Raw genomic sequence first — 20,857 nt, 5'->3', positions numbered from 1 at the left:
AGAAGGGATGGTAGTGCCCAGTTAGGAGAGGCTCAGCTTTTGGGCTGACTGCCTGTGCAGGATGTCAGCTGTCAGGGAAACGGGGGAAGAAGGACTGGATGTCAGAAACCTTTCTTAACAGGTACGTGACAAAAATTTGTTTATAATTTGAAGTTTCTTTGAGTGAGTCCTGTCAATGTGGTGTGGTCTTTCTGCCCTTAGGCAGAATTGTGCTTTTCAGATGAGAGTCCCTCCAATGTCTGTCCACAAAGTGCATTTTGTGCTGTCCCTTCTTCAAAAGGCTTACCTTGCTATCCTTTTTTCTCCTGCTTCACCAGTGTGGATACAGCTGTTCCATTCTTAAACTGCATGGATAGGAGTCTAGATCCAATGTTATTGTTCCATCCTATTTTGAAAAGAAACAAGCACAATGTTGTGCTTAAGTACACTACTACAATGACAAAAAAGACTTATTTCCCCACCTCATCCCCATATTAGTAAGTGAAACAAGAGACAAAATGCTCCTTAAAAAGTTAAGAGAAAACTTCATTATATTCATGTGGTCAGAAACACAAAACACTTGCAGTGAGTTCAAGTATTCTCAGGTGAAGCCCAAACAGACTTGGCAGACCTGAGCCATGGGGATGATGAATATGAAAGTTTACTTTGTAATTTGAATCTATGAATATATAAAATTCACTAGTTAAGAGGCTACTTTTTGCCTAGCATTGCTTATGGCACTTTCAGAGAGCCAAAAAGCATGAGTGTTTCTCAATGAGCTCTTTTTTCTGTTGTGTTCGTTTGATGCCTTCATAATTCAGGACAGGGTGACTTATTACTCTTCATACCATCTGTGGAGTTCAGACGTACATCTGAGGGTCTCTAGGGTCTTTGACCAATTTTTATGTTATAGGCATGTGAATGCTTCTGGTCTTTGATCAGAAGATTGTTTTATGTGAGGCATGTGTGTTAATAAGTGTTACCTTGCAGGGAGAAAGGTAAGACTGCTACCCAGAATGAGCTCCGTATATCAAGAAAATGATATAATCTTTATTAAATCTGATTACTTGTTGGTCATGGACAGTGGTAGCTTTAGTTCTTAAAAGAAGTGAAGACTTAACAAGGTTGGTCTTCCGTGTATCTGAAGAACACAATGGTATTTGTTAATGATGTTGCTGATTTACAAATTGTTGGATTAACACTTGTCTCTTTCCCTTTTCCTAGAGGGATGATCTGACTTGTCTTCCAAGCAAGAGAAAATCCCAGTTGCTGCTGCCTGTGCTGATTTACTGCTTAATTTTTCATAGGTCACTGAAACCTTGACATGTGCCTCTGGAGACTTAGCCAGTACTGTGTGTAGCTACTGTCAGTGTCAAAAGGTGACGTGTGTAAGTTGGCAGACATTAGCCTGTTTAAATTTTATACAGAATGAAATGTCTGATTTTGCAGCCTTGTGACAATGGATTTACAAAATTGGCAGAGCTTTTGTGTTTAAATACCAACGGAGGCTACAGTCAAGGCATGCAGCAGCAAAGCTTAAGTCCTGAAAAACCTGGTTTTTAACCCAAAGAAGGAAATGTGACAAGTTGCGTTTTTTTTTTTTTTTTTTAGGGCAGGATTCTCCTTTTGAGTACTTATTTCTGTCTTTGTCATACTATAGTTAAAAGTTCTTCCAGAAAAGGTTTTTCTCAAGCTCCATTTTTTCAGTCAATCCTGAGCAAACCTTTCCTATTACACCCATGCAGCTGGGTGCCAGCTCCTGAGCACAGTACAAAGCTGACTACACAAGGGGAAACCCTCCTGAAGGGTCTGGAGGCGGAGGAAGGTTCCCCAGCTCAGTGCCTGGCTGTGGCTCTTGTGGTTTAGGTGGGCCTGGTAATGCCTGGGCAGAGCTGAGTGTGGTAAGGTGTTGATCACACCTGCCCCTCTTCAGAGGGCTCATTGGAGAGCCAAACACAGCTGCTCCTAAGCTGGTGCCTGAACAGCCTGCATATGAAGTCTTTATCTTCAGTGGCAGGTTATCTGAGACATTTACAGAAATGTTCTTTGCGTGCACTCGTGTTGAGGGCAAGGACCCCACTGCTGGGAGTGTTTTTGATCACAGGGGAGAGGTGACAGTTGTGTTATTTTGCTTTAGCCTGGGTTAGTTTTGCCTTGGTGGCTGCTGCTTCTATTTTTATTGCCCATTATTCTCTAGTTTGCTCCCAGCTGTACCTGCTGCAGGCCCTGTGCTCTCCCTAAGGTGGTTATGGTGCACCTGCACATGTGGATTTGATAAGGAGCTATTGCAGTGATAAAAAGTGTTGATAGGTCAAAGCGGCAGTGGTAAAATTAATTGTTCAGAGACTTGGAGTCTCAAGGCACCCATAAAAGCAGTGTAATGCACTGTATGGAGTACCACCTGTGTGTAGCAGCTGTCTCAACAACTTTGCTGACACAGGGAAAAAAAAAAAGTGATGCTCAAGAGATTTTATTTGGGCTAAAGACATGTTCTCTGGAGGCTTTGTTTTTCACTTAATTGAAAACATCTACAGTACTGCTGCCAAATAAGTGATTAAGGGCCAGCCTTGCTGAGAGGGCCCCTTGCCTTGAAACCATGAAGCCTTGCTGATCATTCGTCAACTTCTTAGACCTTAGTATCAGGTTCTGCTTATCAAATAGTAGTGAACAGGAGGATTGCTGAGGTGACCGCTTTTGGGGCCTCCTCTAGGGAATTGTCACTGGATTTTTCTTCAGAAATCTTCTTGGAACAAGAAGACACCTTGCCTCTTCCAAAGGCAGTGTAGCTGCTGGAAGACACCTCCTTGTGCTGGTGGAGAATTACCTTCATCATAGGCCTCGTGTGAGTAGATTTACTGAAAGCTTTACATGAGCAGAGTGATGGGGTACTGGCCTGAAGGAAGCAGGGATGTGGTTTTATGCATGTGAGAACTATTCTACCGTGATTAGCAGTATGTGTTTTGTGATACTGGGTCTTGATCTAGAAGCCCTATACTAATGGGTATGATGTGTGCTTAAGTTATGGTTCAGTGTAAATTATCTTGTATAATGACATCATCTTATATCATAAATTAACTCAAAACATGCTGTGGATAGTAAGAGGCATTGTATCTAATTTGTATCATAATCACTTGAGCAAGTTTTCCCGTTTTGATTTTTGTTTCTAAGTGAAGAATTGCCAGCCTGTCCCAAGAGTTAAGCTCTTCTGGGCAGAACTTGTGCCCAGTGACTGCGCAGAGCTAGGAGCTGGGGGTGCCCATGTCAGACCATGGGGCATGTGTGAGTTTGGGGTAGAGGGATTCTTGAGGTCCTTCAACAGGCCTCACTCAGCAGGTTTTGAATTGGTCTGACATAGACTTTCGTGCTTCTGCATGTTGCTATTGTGTACAACGTGTCAGATGTAAGTCTGCTGTAGTTAGAGGAATTGGTCTCTGGCCTGTTGGTTCTAGCTCCAGATGATTGCATAACTTTGGGCCAAGCTGGTCGTGACTGGGTGTTGAACTCTGTTCTTCCCATTGGGCTATTCAGTACAACCAAAGTGTAGTTCTTAAACCCGCATGCAAAAGAACTTTTTAGAGCTGTTGGATTTACTTTGGAAATGTCTGACCCTCAATCTTTCCTTTCTGGTAGCTTCCATTTACGCTGGTACGTGGTCAGCCTACATTAATCATCTGTGCTTGGGCCTGGAGGACTAAAAGGGGAGAAATCAGAGATACGTGGTGCTGTGGCATGGGGCTTGTGAACCTTGCACAGGAACAAGGTCAGTTTCTAGGATGGTTCCAGCACAAAGCAGTTCAAGCTTCCCTTGCTTCCTCTGACACACGAAATCATACTTGTGTACCCCTTAAAGCTCACATAATATATATGTCCTTAGAGTGAACTTAGCATATTTATTAGGGCCTGGGGGAGATTTGGGGCCCTCATTTTAGCTGATATCTCCTTCACAAGTTTGATCAATGCAAGATTTTCCTTCTCAGTTTTCCAGCTCTCAAAGTGCATGCAGTAACTCAGCTTTTCCGTAAGTCTATTGTGTTTCCCAAAGGGGTATTAAACCTGAACCAAAGCACCTTATGTAGGATTATAAATGAGGGTCAGATGCAAGGATATTCCTGAAGTCCTCTAAATTAAGAATCATTGCAACAGGTATACTTAAACAACAGATTTACAATGAGCTTCCAGTGAAACAAAGATGTTGTGTACAGCTGCGGGACATCTGCAGTCCACCTTCTCCTCTCTGAAGTCTATGGAAAGTGGCCTTTGCCTTTCCCTCTCTACAGCAGAGCCTGCACAGAATTATGTGCAAGCTGTCATTCAATGTCTTTAAAAAAAAAAAGAAAGAAAGAAAGAAAAAACACTTCAAGGATGGTAGGAAGCTACTCTAAGACAAATTAGTAATTAGCATCATTTCCCTTTCTCAGCCTGGACCATGCTGTTCCCTTCTGTGGTGTCTCACCCTTGTGAAGTGCTGATGTGGCTGCCTGTGCTCTGTGCACCAAGGCTCGGTAACTTGGGGACCTTTTCCTATTTCCTATTTCCTAGTGCCATGCTGCTGCTGCTGGCCGACTCTGTGGCTTGGGATGAGCTGTAAAGCAATAAGCTTTGTGTTTCATCTTCCTCTGAGATCAGCTATGGCTGCAGAAGATGCACTGAGTTAGGAAATCACTTTTTTTCCCTCATCATAACCTAGCTGGGTTTTGGGACTCAACCTGTGAGGGCACTTGGGAGCAGTGGATCCCAGGCGTTTCCTTCTGTTCTGTGATTAGGGAAATGAGGGAGCCAAGAGCAACAGCGACATCTCTTTGCTCATGTGCAGGCCCCTGCAAAGCAAGTATATTTTGGAGCAGATTATAAGCATCCTGTCCAAACACCAAGATACATTGAGGAAATTGAAGCAAAAGGCAAATGTTACAAACAGGTAAAGTGAGCAAGGATAAGTTCAGAGAAGGGAAGACCAGATTTGCAGTGGATAGGATGTCCAGCATTTAAGTTTTTAAGCAGTGAAGACAGCAAACCACGACAGTGTTGTGGGTTTGTTAGAAGGGGTTATATGAGCCAGTGAAAGCAAGGTACTAAGGCTTCCTCATTTGTTTTCTGTCATCTGATCATTGTACATGAGAAAGGGCACATTCCAGTGACTTGGAAAAAGTCATTTGCTTAAGCCATGTCACTTGAGTTTCAACTAGTTGATGTTTTTACTCCACTGGTGAAGCAGAGCGAGAGCTGCTTTGGGCCCATGTGACAAGTGATGGTGCGAGCAGCTTTCACCTGTACTCATCAGGTGTGCCTTTCTGTATCTCTGGCAAGACTGTCTTGTTTTCTCCTGTTATCTGTTTGATACTGCTGTGAGGGAGAAGGTGTGCAGAGGTACGCAACTGAAAATTGCCACTTCCTTACTCAAATATTGACAGACAGAGGTGCTTTTCCTGTCCCCAGTGGTCCTGGGCTGGCAGAAGGACTTAGAAAGACTCCAAAGAGAGGCTTCAGCTCTTAGCAATTGCCATGTAGCCTCTGGTTTGCTTATGTAGCTGTGCTGACTGGTTTTATCTCTACATTTGTTGCTTATTTGTGATGTTTAATAAGAATTTTTAATCTGCTTGGATGAGTCAATGTTCTTGTGCTGTAAGAGTGTAAGAAGTAAAAACCTGTGTGGAGGAGTTTAAATGCCAATATGCCTTGTAAGAGAAGAGTCACGTTTATTTTCTACTCAGTTCTGCTTGTAGAGCAATTCACCTGCGCTACTGTCTTGGTTAAGAAAGCTCTCCTGGAGAAGAGTGCAGACCAACCGTGTAGTCTGTCCAGTCCAGGTAAACTATGAAAATTTTGATTTGAAAATCCCACAAGGGGAGGTTGAATGAGCTGGTTTGTTTGCTTGAAGAACAGATGTGTGTTGTTGTGTCTTAGTATTGCAGAACTGGGCTGGAGAGGGCACTGCTGTTCAAGGTATTCCTCTGACATGATAAATATTTGATCCCAAGGATTATTTCAGTGGCACTGTTCTTTATTTTAAATCTCCATCTAACTTGCATCGTGTCCGTTGTTGTTATAAAACTATGAATACTGTATGCATCCATTCAGCATATCCACAGATACACAGTGCCACATTATTGATAGTGTTTTTGTGTTAATTACACCCACCCAATATGTGAATTGCATTGTATATAAGTGCCATTATCCAAGCACACTCTCAAACTGTTTACACAAGGTGGCAACCTTATGTAAATACAGAAGTAGGTAATTTTTGATCCATTTCTTAAAATCCTCTCCTCTGGGTGCCAGTGAGAGGTGGCAAGATTACTCTGTTATGTTATACCAAAATATAATTGAGAATGCTAGCAGCCTGCTGAGAAAGACCTGCCAGGAGAGCTGAGAGGCAGTTGGTTTTCTTGAGGCTTAAGTGGGTAATTTCCTAGTTAGAGCAGGAATGAACTGCTATGTTCCTCAAGATGAAACTTTGATTAGCTTATTCGGGATCAAAATACGTGTCGTTCTGTATCATTCTCCTTTACAAGTAAAAGAAAATTGTTTGGCTAAAGCTTTCACTGAGCCAGCAATTAGCTTTCTGTCAAATCTAGACCTTCACATAGAACACTTGCATGAGCAGATAATGTTTAATGAAATTAGTAGAGATGATAACTTTTGGCCTAACTGAAAAATGATAGGGAGAGTAAAGAGCACTTTGGCTATGGAAATACTGCTCACTTGCTGGATTAGAGTAGATGGTTAAGGCCAGTGAACATCATGTTGCAGAGGACAATGAAGAAAGAAAAAAAAAAAAAAGCAGAAACCATAGTATCAGAACAGTTGTCTTTGTTCCCGTGACTGCATGAAGCCTTGTCCCCAGCAGCTGCCTTGAGAAGGAAGCAGTAGAGCTGTAGCTGTTCCTTGGAGGGCTCTGAATGCTTGCTTGGAGAATGCTCCAGAAAAAGGCTGGTTTCAGGTGAAGTCTTCGTTCAACTTTCTCAATTTGGTTTCATAAAGGGCTGTTTTGGTGAGGAGGTCTTGTGATTTTTTTTTTTTTAAACTTTAACTTTGAGTTGCTCAGTGTTGCTGTTGAAACACCCCTTAGGGGAGCTATGGTGCATCTTTGTTCCCGTCATCACTCAAATACTCATTGAGCATCGTGTCATGCAGTTCCCATTGGCATTTCACATACTGTTGGCCAAGTATTCATTTTGTGAGGAAAATGTCAGCAGCCCAGTTTTGTATAGTTCTCATCGTGGATTCCTCGCATTCATCCCCTATATCTGAAATTCTGACAGATTTGTTTTGTGCAGTCGAATGCTAGAGTAGTGCTCAGCACCTCGGTGTGCCATGACTCGATCACAGGTAGCATGTTTTTCACAGTTTCTCCCCATTTGTACCAGTACAAAGCTATGGACCATTTCCTTTAGTCTGATAACATTGATAGCTACAGCTAGTTCCCAGATAAAACAGGCCTTTGTTTATAAAACCAGTGTTACCTGGTTGAGAAATGAATATACCACTGTATATCAGTATAACTGGAATGCTTACATGCTTTCCTGGACCACTGTAATAAAAATAGAGGGCTAATGTCATTAACTTTTTCAAATGTAAAATTTACACTTTTAATTTCATTTCATGATAATATAGCACAGTAGCACTTCTTTTTGAAGTTAACCATTTTTGAAGGCTGTCAACGTTTCTAGATAAAATCCTGCTGATTTCTCAAGCAAGAGTGAAAGAAAGAAGGAAGAAGGATTTTGTTTTTAAAACCAAAAACACCACAAAGTGAGCCCTGGCCAAATAAGGAATTTGGAGCCAGTAACATATGGGCACAAGGAACTGCAATGTAATTGTCACTAAGAAGTGAAGGGAATGTAACTGTGCATACAATAGGAATTGGATTTGGATCTCCCTCGTCACATTAATTGGCATAGAGGTTGCACTGGAGATAGCAATTGCTAATTAAAGTGCAAACAGTACCAGCTATGTGTTTTAGAAAGGGCTGGGGGCTGGGGGTGTGTGACAAATTGAATAATGTATAATGAAGTTGGTCTGAAAGGCATGCTTTATATCTGAGCTCTCCAGTGTTTGCGGAGCATTTTGAGTTCCATCTGTTCAGTTGTAAGTATATACGATGGGAATCACTCTCAGCTGGTACTTTTTCCTAGCCTGGATGAGGAAAAATCATCCTAAAAATGATCAAAGTGAAGTGATAAATTTTTAGGCAAAAAAAAATCTTGAAAGCTATTTGAAAATTTGTACTCCATAAAGTATAAATGGCTTCCATAAGGGCCATGTAATGCAAGTCATTTTAGATAATGAATGACACCAGAATTTTACAGCTGAGAAGGCTGAGTTAGAGTACCCACACCATTTAGTTTTGATGGTATCAAGACGAGATTTTAGAACACCCAGGATTTTCTAGATATCTAGATATTTCTAGATAAGTAGAAAATCCTGCTGAAGTGCATGTGTAGCATCTTAGGCTGTTCAATACCTTTAAAAATGTGAACCCTAGTTTAAAAAAAAAAAAAGCTGAGTTGATAAATTATGCATAGTAAATCAAATTTGGATTTTTTTTTTCTGTGAATATAGATTCTGATGGAAGAGCTTAATTTGTATCTTCACATTGTGAAGGAGATAGCTGGCACGTTAACCAAATCTTGCTAGTGTGGTAATCTCATGAGTTCTCAGTAAAAAGAATACAAAAAACCCCAGTGGTATGTGGCTAGAGCTCAGACCCTCTCTTAAGACCTTAGGAAGCCTCAAGGTTAGGAGGTGGCTGAATAGATTTTGGCCTTGTTTCTCCACTGTCCCTGTAAGGTCCAATGTTTTTATTTTGTATTTGAGGAAATTTCTGTGCAGTGTTACTGATTAGAATGTTTTGAAGACTTTTTCACTAGTCCTCAGGCCAGAACACATAAGCACAACTGAGGAAGTTGTATCAAAATGTTTTTAATTTCACATGCAAAGCAAGATACTTTCATTAAACTGATGCAGCATACGCAAAGTACCCTGAGCTTTTTTGAACATAGAATAGAGACACCTGCCTCCTCAAAGCATGTGCCTTTGCATGTGACTTGTACCACAGCATTGCTTCAAATGTATTTAATAATCCTAACGAGACTGAAGTAACTATTGATAATGAGGCACATGGGGAAATTAATGACTTAGAGAACACCCTGACAACACAGTAGCATTTGCAGCATGGCAAAGAAAGGATTTAAGAATGAATAGGAACAGATCCTATGCCAGAATGAATAAGGATAGTTATAACAAATGTACCCAGGGACAAAAATTCAGTTTAACTTATGATAACAGGAGGCAGCTATACAAAGACAAAGCCTCTGAAGCAGAGGGGTTCATAGATGTTAATATAATTGAGAACCTTAACTCCTCAAGACAAAGGAAGAAGGAAAGGAGAATGGACAAGAAAAGAGCTTTGAGGAATTGGATATCCAACAGGCTGATTGTATTTTTAGATATTTTGAGGATAAGCAAGTAGCCTAAATCATTAGCAAGGGCCATCTCCTGTGGATTCAGAGCTGCCCTCCTACAGGATTTACTGGTGGTGTAATCTCTAAATCATGACCAGAACAGTCAGTGGCTAAACTAAAGAATCAGTCAAGCGTTCATCTTAGTATTTTGAGCACAAGTGTGTTGGGGGAAATAATCTGTGCAACAACTGTGGGATAGAGGAAACCAAATTGCTAAAAATATTTTTTTTTATAAAATATCACCCAAGTTTCAGAAGATGGGATGCACCAATAGGAGTTCATACATATAGGTTACAAACATCTACTCAGATACTTCTTGTTCAGGGTGCTCTTCCAAAAGCCTCTCTAAATATTGAAGGCGGGGAGACATGTGAAGGAGATCTTGAAGCACGTTTGATTTCATTACTGGCATTTAAAATATAAAATTTGGCAAACTCAAAATGAGAAGTTGAAAGTGGTAGTCCTTCTTTCTATTTTAAAAGGAGTACAAGAAGTTTTAGAGGAGAGGCTGACAGGAAAACCCAGAGATGGAAGACGTGAAGTTTTGTTACGAGTGAAGTAAAATTGCTGCACAGAAGGGGATTCTGTACACAGGACAGGGTGTCATAATAATGCACAGTATTCAGGCAGATTTAGCAACCAGCTGTAACTTGTGTCTGAATGCAAATCTTCAAGCACATCAGAAATATTCTCTGTCCATTTATGGATTCTAGTGCTGAAGGCAAGTTATTTAAAAGGAAAATCTGTTCTAGAGCAGAAAACAAAGTAAAAGAACCCAGAGAGTCCTGTTTTCTAAGAATCTGACGGATAAAAAATATATTTGGGTGGGGTTATTCACTTTTTTTTTTTTTTTTTTTTTTTTTTTTCCAAAATGAATGTCTGTAAAACTTACCGATTAACCAAAATAACTTTTGGAGAAAGGGATGGCTGATTTAAGGTAGCTGTGTGTGTGGTGTTGTCCAGTGACATACACCTCACCGTGCTTTAGTAAAGTCTGCACAAGTAGAACTGCTTATTGACTTAGACGAAAGCAGAGAAAACAACTTAGTATCAAAGTCTGTACAGTTTCTTGAGTCAGACAGCCCTGAAGAAGTTGCAATTGAAGGGCATGTTTAAGACTTGCTGTGAATGTAGATGGACAGTCAGGAGGAGAGCTGGTGAACAGTCAGTTACTCGCACAGCAGCAAGTGTGAGGTTTCAGCACTGCTGTCCAGAAGGGACCAAGTCCTTGGTAGTTTCTCTGGGGTAGTTTCCCTAGTAAAAAAAAAAAACTGCAGGTGTTCAACACCCTAAATCGCACAGGTATGACGAATGGAAATGGTTATCCTGTTCTTGGCAGCAAATCACCTAGCCAAAACATAACTGTTTGTCCTTAGAAAGTGTAAGCCTGTTTTCATGGTTTACGTGGAAGCACATACACATCCCTTTGACAAGGCAGGATTTTTACTTTTTTTGTTTAGGAAAATGGATTTGAGGCTACTCCATACATGTTTGGCTTTATAAATAAAGCAGTAACAGATCCAATTTTCCATGCACCAAAATGATTGCACACGCATAAGTGAGAAGTTTTTTTTTTTTTTTGAGAGAAGAGACCGTCCAGTTTGTACTAGTGCAGGGAATAACTGTGACCTGCCCTCAGGCTGGGTCTAGGTATGGTGTTTTTGTTCGCATAAGGCACTAACGTGCACTCTCTGGAAGCCTTAGAGGGGTAGCAAGGACACCAGTGCTGTGTCTTCAGATTTATTTGTGTTTCCTTTCTTACACTTCAGTACTCAGGTAAAACATTTACTCTAGTGAGGAACTGAAATCCTATTTCCTGTCTTTGTGTAAAATTTGCACCTTAGAGATGTTTATTTTCCTCTTACAGTGGACATCTTCCCTTGTCTGTTCCAAATCATAGTGCAACCACCTGGTTGGCTGCCTGGGACCCCCGAGGCTGGTAAGGAGGGAAGAATTGTATTAACAGGCGATGCTTGACACTGCATTCGTTGTAAGGACAGCTCCCTGCTTATCTGTGTTCTGGGTCTGTCTGGGTTGGAATTAATTTTCTTTGTAGCAGCTGCTATAGTGGTATGTTTTAGGTTTGTGACCAAACCCAGTGCTGGTAATGCAATGATGGTAAAGAAAAATTTGTGGTTTTTCACAGCATCAAGGCTGGTTTTTCCTCTCTCTGCCCACCTTGATAACACACTGGGGTGTATGCAAGAGGTTGGGAAGGGGCACAGCAAGGTAGATATCCCAAAGGAACCAAAGAGGTATTCCACACTGTATCAAGTCAAGCAATAAAAAGGGAAGAGGGAGGGCTTAGGGAGGTTGGCATCTTTTTGCCTGGAAACTGGCTCAACAAATCTAACTGTGTGAGCTGGTAAGCAATTACCTCTGCATCACTTGTTTTGTTGTGTTTTATTTCTACTCTACTACTTCTTCACTTTTTACTTATTTTTTTATCTCAACCAATAAGTTTTTATTGATTTTTTTTTTTTTTTACTCTTCCTTTCCTCTTTCTCTGTCCCACCAGGCACACAGGGGAAGTGAGCCACTGTCTCTGTGGTGCTTAGCTGTCTATTTGTGTGAATGCACAACACTCAGCATAGCGAATGGTTTTATGTTTTATCTAAGGTATGTTTTCCTTGCTTGCAGCTTCCTGGATCTCACATGGTGTCATGTCCAAGTTGCATGATGTCCCAAGGGCACTGCCATCTGCCACACATCAGTCATTACAGGCCAACGTCACCAACCCAGTCTCCACAGACAGTATTAAAAAGGTCTCTTTGCCAGGTCCTAGAGCATTTTTCTTTCTGAATGTTTACATATGAGCATGAGTCACAAATTATCAGTGTAAGGACAGTGTATTTGTTTGCATCAGAACTGTGGGATTAGTAAAGTCCATGCTTGTGGTTTTTAGAGATGTTCATCATTAATTTACACAGCGGTCTCCTGTTGTGGTTTGGTCAGGATTTGCGTCAGCACAGGAAAACATTTTCTGCTCCCAGGAACCATTTCCAGTTCTGGCATATAAATTGTAGGACTGTAGTCACTTCTGGAATACTACTACTAACTGAGTATTCTAGGAATAAAGCCCTTTCATAACAGTAGGAATTTTTTCTTCCATATGGGAAGAAATAGAAATCTGAACCTAAATGCCTTCAGAGCTGGTAGAGAAGGCTGTGAAGGAATCTTGCTGTATTGCTTTCAAATTAAATATTGTATTAAGCAACTGTTGCCTCCTAGGATTCTTCTTATGACCAGATGGAAACATTAACTGACAGCATTATACACTGTTTTGACACTACACTTGGTGTCTGCAGAACTGAGATCTGGGCAGACAGTAGTTCTCCCTTTTGTTTAAAGACCAATGTCTGTGGCATGAAGTGTCTTACCCACTTTTCTCTGTGGAGATGCAAAGTGAAGCAGGTGTAGGGAGCGAGGAGTAGTCAAGAATTTTGTGGGAAACACTCATATGGGGCTCTTAAAGAAGAGAAAAATAGCTTTCTCACTAGTTCATGATGATCCTCACCATGGTTTTGATTGTTTCTTTATCTTTGTCATGTTTTTACTCTGGCTCTTATTCCAGCTACTTGAAAAAGACTTATTTATCTGCTAGGCTTTTGTTGTTTGTGGAAGGGTGTATTTCTCCCTAGCTGCTGAAGCTGACTACATAAAAATAAGTCAGAATAGTTCAGAAACTCACCACGCACAATCCTGGCTCTTTATCCTGAGGTCTGTGTGAAGATGCACTGCCATGTCAGAATGGGTGGATGGTAGCACAGCACGTGGTGGAGGAAAAAAAAAAAAAAGCAAGAATAGGGAATGCATCAGTCAAGGCAGCCCAGGAGTTGGAAGCACTTATCACTGCTGCTTCCACCCTGCTCTGGTGTTTTAAGACCAAGAACCTGAGTGCAGGTGTTAGTCCCTAACCACGGTACTGTTTGTAGGATGCCCTCCCATTCTGACGCTCCTGGAGTAAAGCACTCCTTTCCTTTGTTGGCTTTGCAGAGAGATTTCCCTTTCTCTTTTCCTCTGAAACTAATGAATTAAATTTCATAAGATTTTACTTCCTTTAGGTTTATAGAGCTGTCAATTTACATTTTAGTAACAAAAATTACCACAGCTATTTTGATTTTCAAGAGTAGTGGTATAAATGTAATATAGCATCTAAATACTTTCCCTTACGCACTCCTTGACTGGAAGTCAGGTTTACTGTTGAACAGAGAGATAATGCAGTTAAAAATGCATACAAGTTTTTGTGTTTGTGTGTGTGTGTGTGTTTTTCCATGTAGCACAAAGAGTAAGACTGGACATAACTGTGTCATGAAGCAGCTTGCACCAAACAGTTTGGTCAGAGCATTGAACTCGCCATGTCATAGTGCATAGTGTGCTCTTCCAGATTTGTGTTTAAAGGTATTTCGGTGGGATTCCCATAATAATATCTCATTTTGTAGTATCAATATGCTCTCTGTTGCTATCTTTGCTCTTCTTATTATTTTTCCCCAATTTCTCTCCCTTGTCAATGTTACTGCTCCCCAGATAGGCAAAAGAACGATAGATGCCTTTAACTAACTGATCTTGACTTTTTTTTTTTTTTTTCCTTTTGGTCTCTTCCTTTGTGCCAAGCTCTCCCACTTTGATGTATTAAACAGGATTCTGACTTTTAGGATGCATCTGTGCCATACTTACTAAGTAGTCATTATTTTCCTTGCAGATTGGAAAGGAAGCCTCTGGTGTTGCAGCCAGTGGCATAAGCCCTCTCCTGGGCTGGATGCACTCAGATCCTAGCATGATGTGTGGTGGGAGCAGCAGCCTGGCCAGGTCTTGCCATTCTGTGGACTGCAGCAAGAAACAGATAAGGAAAAGAAATCATCACTTTAAGCAACTAGCCCAAGCAATTACCTTGCAAGGTGTTCCCGCTTTGTGCAAGTCTGGTCCTGCTGCAGCTCCACACAGCTCTGCAGACCTCCTCCCACAGGCTGGAAGATTAAAAAAGGTATTCTGCTGAGCTGAGTGCTGTTTAGAGGGTGCTCTGCAGAGGAGGGGGTAAAGCGGCAAGGGCAGCAAACGAGCTCCTAGCGGCTGCCCCCGGCCCTTCACAGCGCGTGGCCGCGGGGCGTCAGGAGAGGCGGGAGGGCCTGAGGGAAAGCGCGGGCTGGCGCTTTGAGTTTGGGGGCGGGAAAGGCTGAGGCAGCTCTCAGTGGTACAAAATGATGTTTTGGGAGGGAAATCTGAGGTAATCTGGAGGGGGCAAAATGAATGTTTTTGGAAGAAAAATTAGAGCTAGCCTGGAGTGGACAACATAGGCAATATTGGGGGGGGGGGGGGGGGGGGGGGGCAATATGAGGTAACTTAGATGGAAAAACAGGACTCTTTTTCCCGGAAAATCTGACATAACTTTAGAGGATGTAAAATTATAAAATACATCCTGGGGAGAAATGGAGCAATGCGGGAAGGGGGAAATCTGAGGTAACAGAGGGAAAATTACATGAGGAAACTTACAGGGGACAAAATGAGCTTTTCCTGAAGGAAAACCTCAGTTAACAAATAGAGACAAATTGAGTATTTTTTTGACAGAAACGTTGATGTAACTTTAGAGGATATAAAGTGACACTTCTGGGGAACAAACTGAGGTAACTTACACAGGAAAACCAAGTATTTTTTGAGGGAAAATTTATAGTAATTTAGAGGGGGAAAATTATTTTGGGGGGGTTGTTGAATTAAGTGTAGAGGATAAATGGATGTTTTAGGGAAAATCTGTGGAAACTCAGAAGGGACTAAGTGAGCTTTTTTGGAGAAAAAAAGATGAGGTAACAGAGGAGAAAAAATGAACATTTTTTTGAGGGAAAGTCTGATATAACTTTAGAGTATACAAACGGTTGCCTTGGGGAAAAAAATAGGTAACTCAGAGGGGATAAAATGAGCGTTTTAGGGGGAAAAGCTGTGGTAATATAAGAAGATATAAAATGATATTTTGAGAGAAAGTTGTGCAGTTTGGGAGGGAGGGAAATCTAAGTTAAGAAAAGGAACAAAATGAAGGTCCCAAAAATTTTGAGGTAATCCCAAGGGGACAAAATAATCATCTTCTATGGGAAAATCTGTGGTAACTTCTAGGTGACAAAAAGCATTTTTGGAGGGAAAACCTGAAGTAACTAGATGATACAAAGTGCATTTTAGCGGTTGGAAATTTGGGACATTAGGTGGGACAAAAATGAGCACTTTTAGAGGGGAAATAGAAGGTAACATAGAAGGGATAAAATGAGCATTTTGGGGGGAAAGCTGCAGTGACATTGACGTAAAATTACATTTTTGGGTAGAAAAGCTGAGGTACCCTTAGAGGATACTAAATGGTACTGTGGGTGAAGAACTTGAGGTAACTTATATAGGAAAACTAAGCATTTTCTGAGGGAAAATCTATAATAATTTAGAGGGAGGAGTGATTGGGAGGGGGGATGGAGTTAACTGCAGAGGGTAATTGGACATATTTTGGGGAAAACCTGCAGAAACTCGGAAGTGACACAGTGAGCTTTTTTGGAGGAAAAAGCTTAGGTAACTGAGGAAAAGAGGAAAAAAAAAAGCATTTTTTCAGAGAAATTCTGACATAACTTTAGAGTATACATGTACAAACTGACATTTGGGGCAATGGTAATGGAGTGCTATTTTCATGCATAAAAGCCATTTTCATGGGGACCGATTCCATTTAACACTGGACCTCTGCTGTTTTCTTTCAGTGACAGCTCTGAAGGGCAACTTCAGCCTCGACTCTGCCATGTTGTCTCTGGAGGAAGGCTGCAGAAGGATCACCAGCACTTCCCACTGAGCACGGGCTGGAGTTTTCTTGTGAGTGAGAGGCAGCAGGGCAGAAAGCAGAGGACGGGAGAATAGAGAAGTGTCCTTGCTGGGGCTGCAAGGAGGAAACCAGCCTGGCTGAGTGAGGGGTGCGCCGAGTTTTAGGCCTCGCAGGGTGCCACAGCGAGGAGCCAATGCTTCTGGTGGCTCACGGTGTCCTCCTTCCCTTGCAGCAGCAGCCGAGCTGGCAGAGAAGGAAGAAAGAGTTGTGGTGTGGAGCTGTGAGGCAGAAGAGGAGCAGGGTAATGATGAGGAGCACAGGGACCCTCCTGTCACCAGGCCTGGGTGTATAGAAGATGACAGCTGACACCTGCGATGCCCAGTCTGGTTTGTGCTGGGTAACCTCCCTGGAAGCAGGGATGGGTCTTGGCTTCTCTGGCCTTTGTGGCCTTTTCTCCTGTTGCTCCTCCTGGTTGCCAGCAGAGCTTGGCCACCCTGTAAGGACCATAAGAGGCCATGTCTCCCTGCACCAGACGAGCCCCCTGTAAGCAGGGGAGGGCTGTTTCCCTGCCACACTCCTGTGGCCTCAGCAGCTTTCTGCCACATGGCAGCCTGGCCAGCATGACCCATTGTCATCAGGGTGTGTCACAGCCTTTGCACTTTGCCATCTGGGAAGCCTCTGGCACGTTTTGGTCTGTGGTCTTCGTGCAGCCCCTTGCGACGAGTATGAGGCTCTCCTATCCTTCTAGCAGAGAGAGAGGGGTTGCTGCCTGGGCACTGGCTGCACTCAGCTCCCTTTCTCCACTGGAACACAAGCTTTGGCCCTGGCCCTGGTCCAATCCCTGTCCTTGCCCAGTTTGCTGTGATTGAGTGAGCAAGTTCACTTGTACTTTAGGCCCCTGTTACAATCGCTGCAGCCTTGAGGGATGCTGCAGACCTCAACATCCCAAAACAAGAGGCTTCACAGGTGGCCAAGGCCAAAGGAACAGGGCTGCCCTGTGAGACAGAGCCCAGCAGCGCCCCACCTTCCTGGGCACTTGGCACTGCATGCAGCAGCTGGGGCCCTTGTACAAGCAGCGGAGCAGGCTCCGCGCCTGCTGCCTCACATGCCCAGGGGCTTGGTGGCTGTGGCATGGGGGAGCCTTGAGGCGGCCACCTGCTTGGCTGCTGAGCTGAGCTGAGCCCTGAAGAAGCAGCAGATGGTGTGTGGGGGGGTCTTTGCCTGAGGGCACCTGACTTGCCGGCATACTTGCCGTGCACTGTGGGACGGTGTCCAGGCCACGTGGGATTTTAAGTGCCTTTGATCCTCATTTGAGCAGGCAGTGTCAGGTGTTGATGTTTATTGATCATAATGGGCCTAAGCAATCCTCTGCATAAGTTTTGCCTCATGGAAGTGTAATAGAGTTATGGTTGCCCTGTGTTTACTAATTTCATGTGCCAAATATTATAATGAATCACAGTGTAACTATTTACCTCTTCCTTTCAGGCCTTAGAAACAAAGTATATCCTAGGAGCATGTAAAGATGGATTCCAATGATGTCTGCCTTGCAAGAAGACTCCAAAGACAACCATCAAAGTATCCAAAACCCAGTTGGTATGTTTTATGCATTGTGTTGCTCTTGGTTTTTCTGTCGGTGAAAGTCAAATGTCTTTTTCTTTAGAGACTACCAAAGTTGTTATAATGTTCAGTACATTGCATAACTTCTGTCTAGCATAATATGTTTGCAAGAACTTTGCTTTCAGGGACACCTTTTAGCTTTGCCTGTTGCAAACTTTGCTAATAATGTATTGCAAACCTGACTTAGTTACATTTCTAGCATGGCAGGGGGGAAAAAAAAAAGGGACTTTGAGGAAAAGGAAAGGTGTTTACAGCAGGTGTTGAGCTTGCCACTTGTGTTGCAAACTGTTTCAAAGGGACATCCATTTCAAAATTTGTGGTAGCTTCTAAAGTAGTGACTTGTGCAGTTGGTGAGGAATGAACAGCTATAAAAAGACATAAAGTATTTATCAGCAGACAAGGTTTTACTTGCATTATTTAATATTCTTGAATAATGTCTTAAAATAGTGTAGAACATCCTAGGCCTCCGATAATCCCCTCAGGGTTGTTGTCAGGCATGACATTAAATGTGTGGAGCATGGAGTTTGATTGACTGGCTCGGAACACAGCGGGTGGTGTTCCTCCTGCACCTGAGCTGGGGACAGGAGTGAAACCTCCAGAGTACCTTCTTGTGTACTCATTGCATTCTAGCCAGGAGCATGCCCATGTAAAACTGGCTCAAATATTAAATGAACAAATTCCCTTTGCAGTGGAAGAGTTTGGGTTTGTTAGTGAAGCAGCAATTGATTTGAAAATACAGGAACACGTGGAATGTTTAGGCCGTAAAGTAGGTAGTGGGGCTGGGGATAGGTCTAAGCTTGTTGTTCCCTTTGCAAAACGTGCATGTACAATGGTATAGCTGACTTAAACAAGCATAAAAACACTTGAAATCACCCTTAGTCTCCAAAGATTATTTGCTTTTCTTGAATAAATATGGAAAGGTCTTGTTAAGGTGTCTTAAGGACCTTTGCAGGTTCGTTCTTCCTTTTTGTGTTTCCTTTTATGTTTCAAAAGATTGAGTGACAACTCAGAACAGAGTTTCAGTGATGCCTTGGATTATTTGTCATCTTCTGCCCTTTGAGTATCGAGAATTGTTTTTGCCTTGACTGATTTGACCTCAGGTCAGGATGGCTGAATTTGAAGGAATTTGATGCTTAGTGATGTGGTTCACTGCAGGGTTGGAGAGTCATTGTTTTTTTCCATGTTGTCAGCTTTGTGTCAATTTTGAGAACATATCTAGCCATCATGAAGTCAAAGTGAAAGGGGTCAGTGCAGCATTTTGTGGAACAGCTTTTTCAACTGTTTTACTTGGCCTTCAGTAATCTGCAGAGGGATTTGTGGCAAGAGTTGTGGATTTACTAATCCAGCAGGTTGGCTGTTCTCCCTTGAGAGGACTTGTCCTTGCTTATTGTAGCCTCATGGGATGGCCTTACTTGCTTGAATTGAGGTTCTGCAAATCCCAGCCAGAGAGAAACCCTCCTGCCAGCCGAAGGAAAGAACTGACAAGGACTTTTGTGGACGGAGCCCACTGGCCAATACCGCCAGGTGTAGTGCCTTGTTTGTGGCTGGTGGTGCTTCTGGCAGGCCCCTCTGGTCTGCTTGGGATGGAGGAGGCACTGGAAGCACATCTCTCCCTGTCATTAGGCCCACAGGAGCCTTCCTGTCACCGTACCAGGAGCTGAGGAGCATGTCGCTTACGTCCTGATGCAGAATAAGCAATGCAGTAAGCCTTTGGTTTGATTGTCACCTGATGACAGTGGTGACACAGAAATGAGTTGTTTGTCCCACATAACCCCTGTGCCTGGTTATTAAGGGAGGCATTGATAGAGGGTTGTGTTTCAGACGTAGAACTGAAAATACTTGACATTCTCTGAAATGTCTGCGTATGAAAGGGAGTAAGGGGACAGAGTAGCTGTTGTAATACCCTTGGCATCAGCTGAGGTGACAAAAGAACAAGTCCTTCCTCCTGAGTGCATAGGATTATACTGACCCCCTTGTCACCCGGCCAGAATTAAGAAAGATTTTTAAAAGGACAGTCTGATCTCTAATACAACAGGCTTATCAAATTGGTAAAGGATGGTCTTGCTCTCTTTCCTCATTTTTATTTATATGGATAAATCTTTGCATGTTTGAGTTCCCTGCTAGTGTTCCAGCTCAGCAGAAGCCCTTCAGTGGAGGTATAAATCCAGTCCGAAAGCAGGAGGGCAACTAACCTATAGAAGAGTGTCTGAAAACGTTGGGGTTTCCATTTTTTTATGGGTAGCGAAAGAAGATTGTTAAGCCTAGTATTCCGTTTTAGAAACTTTGTGCCATGGGTGCTTCTGACTGGGAGAAAAACTTTGAATGCTTCTATTAAGTGTTTGGTTCCCCATTTGTCAGAGGAAGACAGGACGATTGCCCCTGTTTTTGGTTTGCAAGTATGGAACAGTGTTCTGAAGTCTCAGATGTGAAATGGTCTCCCTTGAAGATGCAGTGTGGGTCCATGGTCTGCTTGCAAATTAAAATGCTTGACTTTGATCAACTGTTGTTGTCTCCATCCCAGTGCTATGTTAGTGCATCTCATCAGTTGCTGTGCTAGGTGGTGTAAAGCCTGTTGGACTAATTGGGGCTTCCAAGCCCTCTACAGGTAGGAACTAGGTGTTGTATCAGGAAGTATTAGAATGTTAAGGGAAACGCTTAAAGGGTTTTTAGTGTGTTAAAGCAGTTTGATTCTGCTGCCACTTGTGTGGATGCAGACAGAAACAAAGGAGAATATTAGTTGTGCAGGCTGTTTATTGTCTAGACTGCTACACTTGCTCTCTCTAAACTAGTATGTGCAAAGCAGGGTTTTATTTTTTGACTCGATTGTACAAGAGACTTGCATTGGGTGAGTGGCCAGTTCAGCTGCCTTCTGCAAACAGGATGTGTTAGTGCTAATGTTCTGCTCCTTCCTTGCCACTGACTGCATCCGACTCCACTTGTGGGTTGACCTGTGTGGTAACTGCACAATACTTGCTGTACAGTGAGCAAATAAAGTGTCCTTGAGAGGAGAAGTGGATTAGAT

This window comes from Aythya fuligula, chromosome 4 (genome assembly GCF_009819795.1).
Source record: "Aythya fuligula isolate bAytFul2 chromosome 4, bAytFul2.pri, whole genome shotgun sequence".
In the NCBI taxonomy this organism is placed as follows: Eukaryota; Metazoa; Chordata; class Aves; order Anseriformes; family Anatidae; genus Aythya; species Aythya fuligula.
This window is presented reverse-complemented; position numbering follows the sequence as displayed.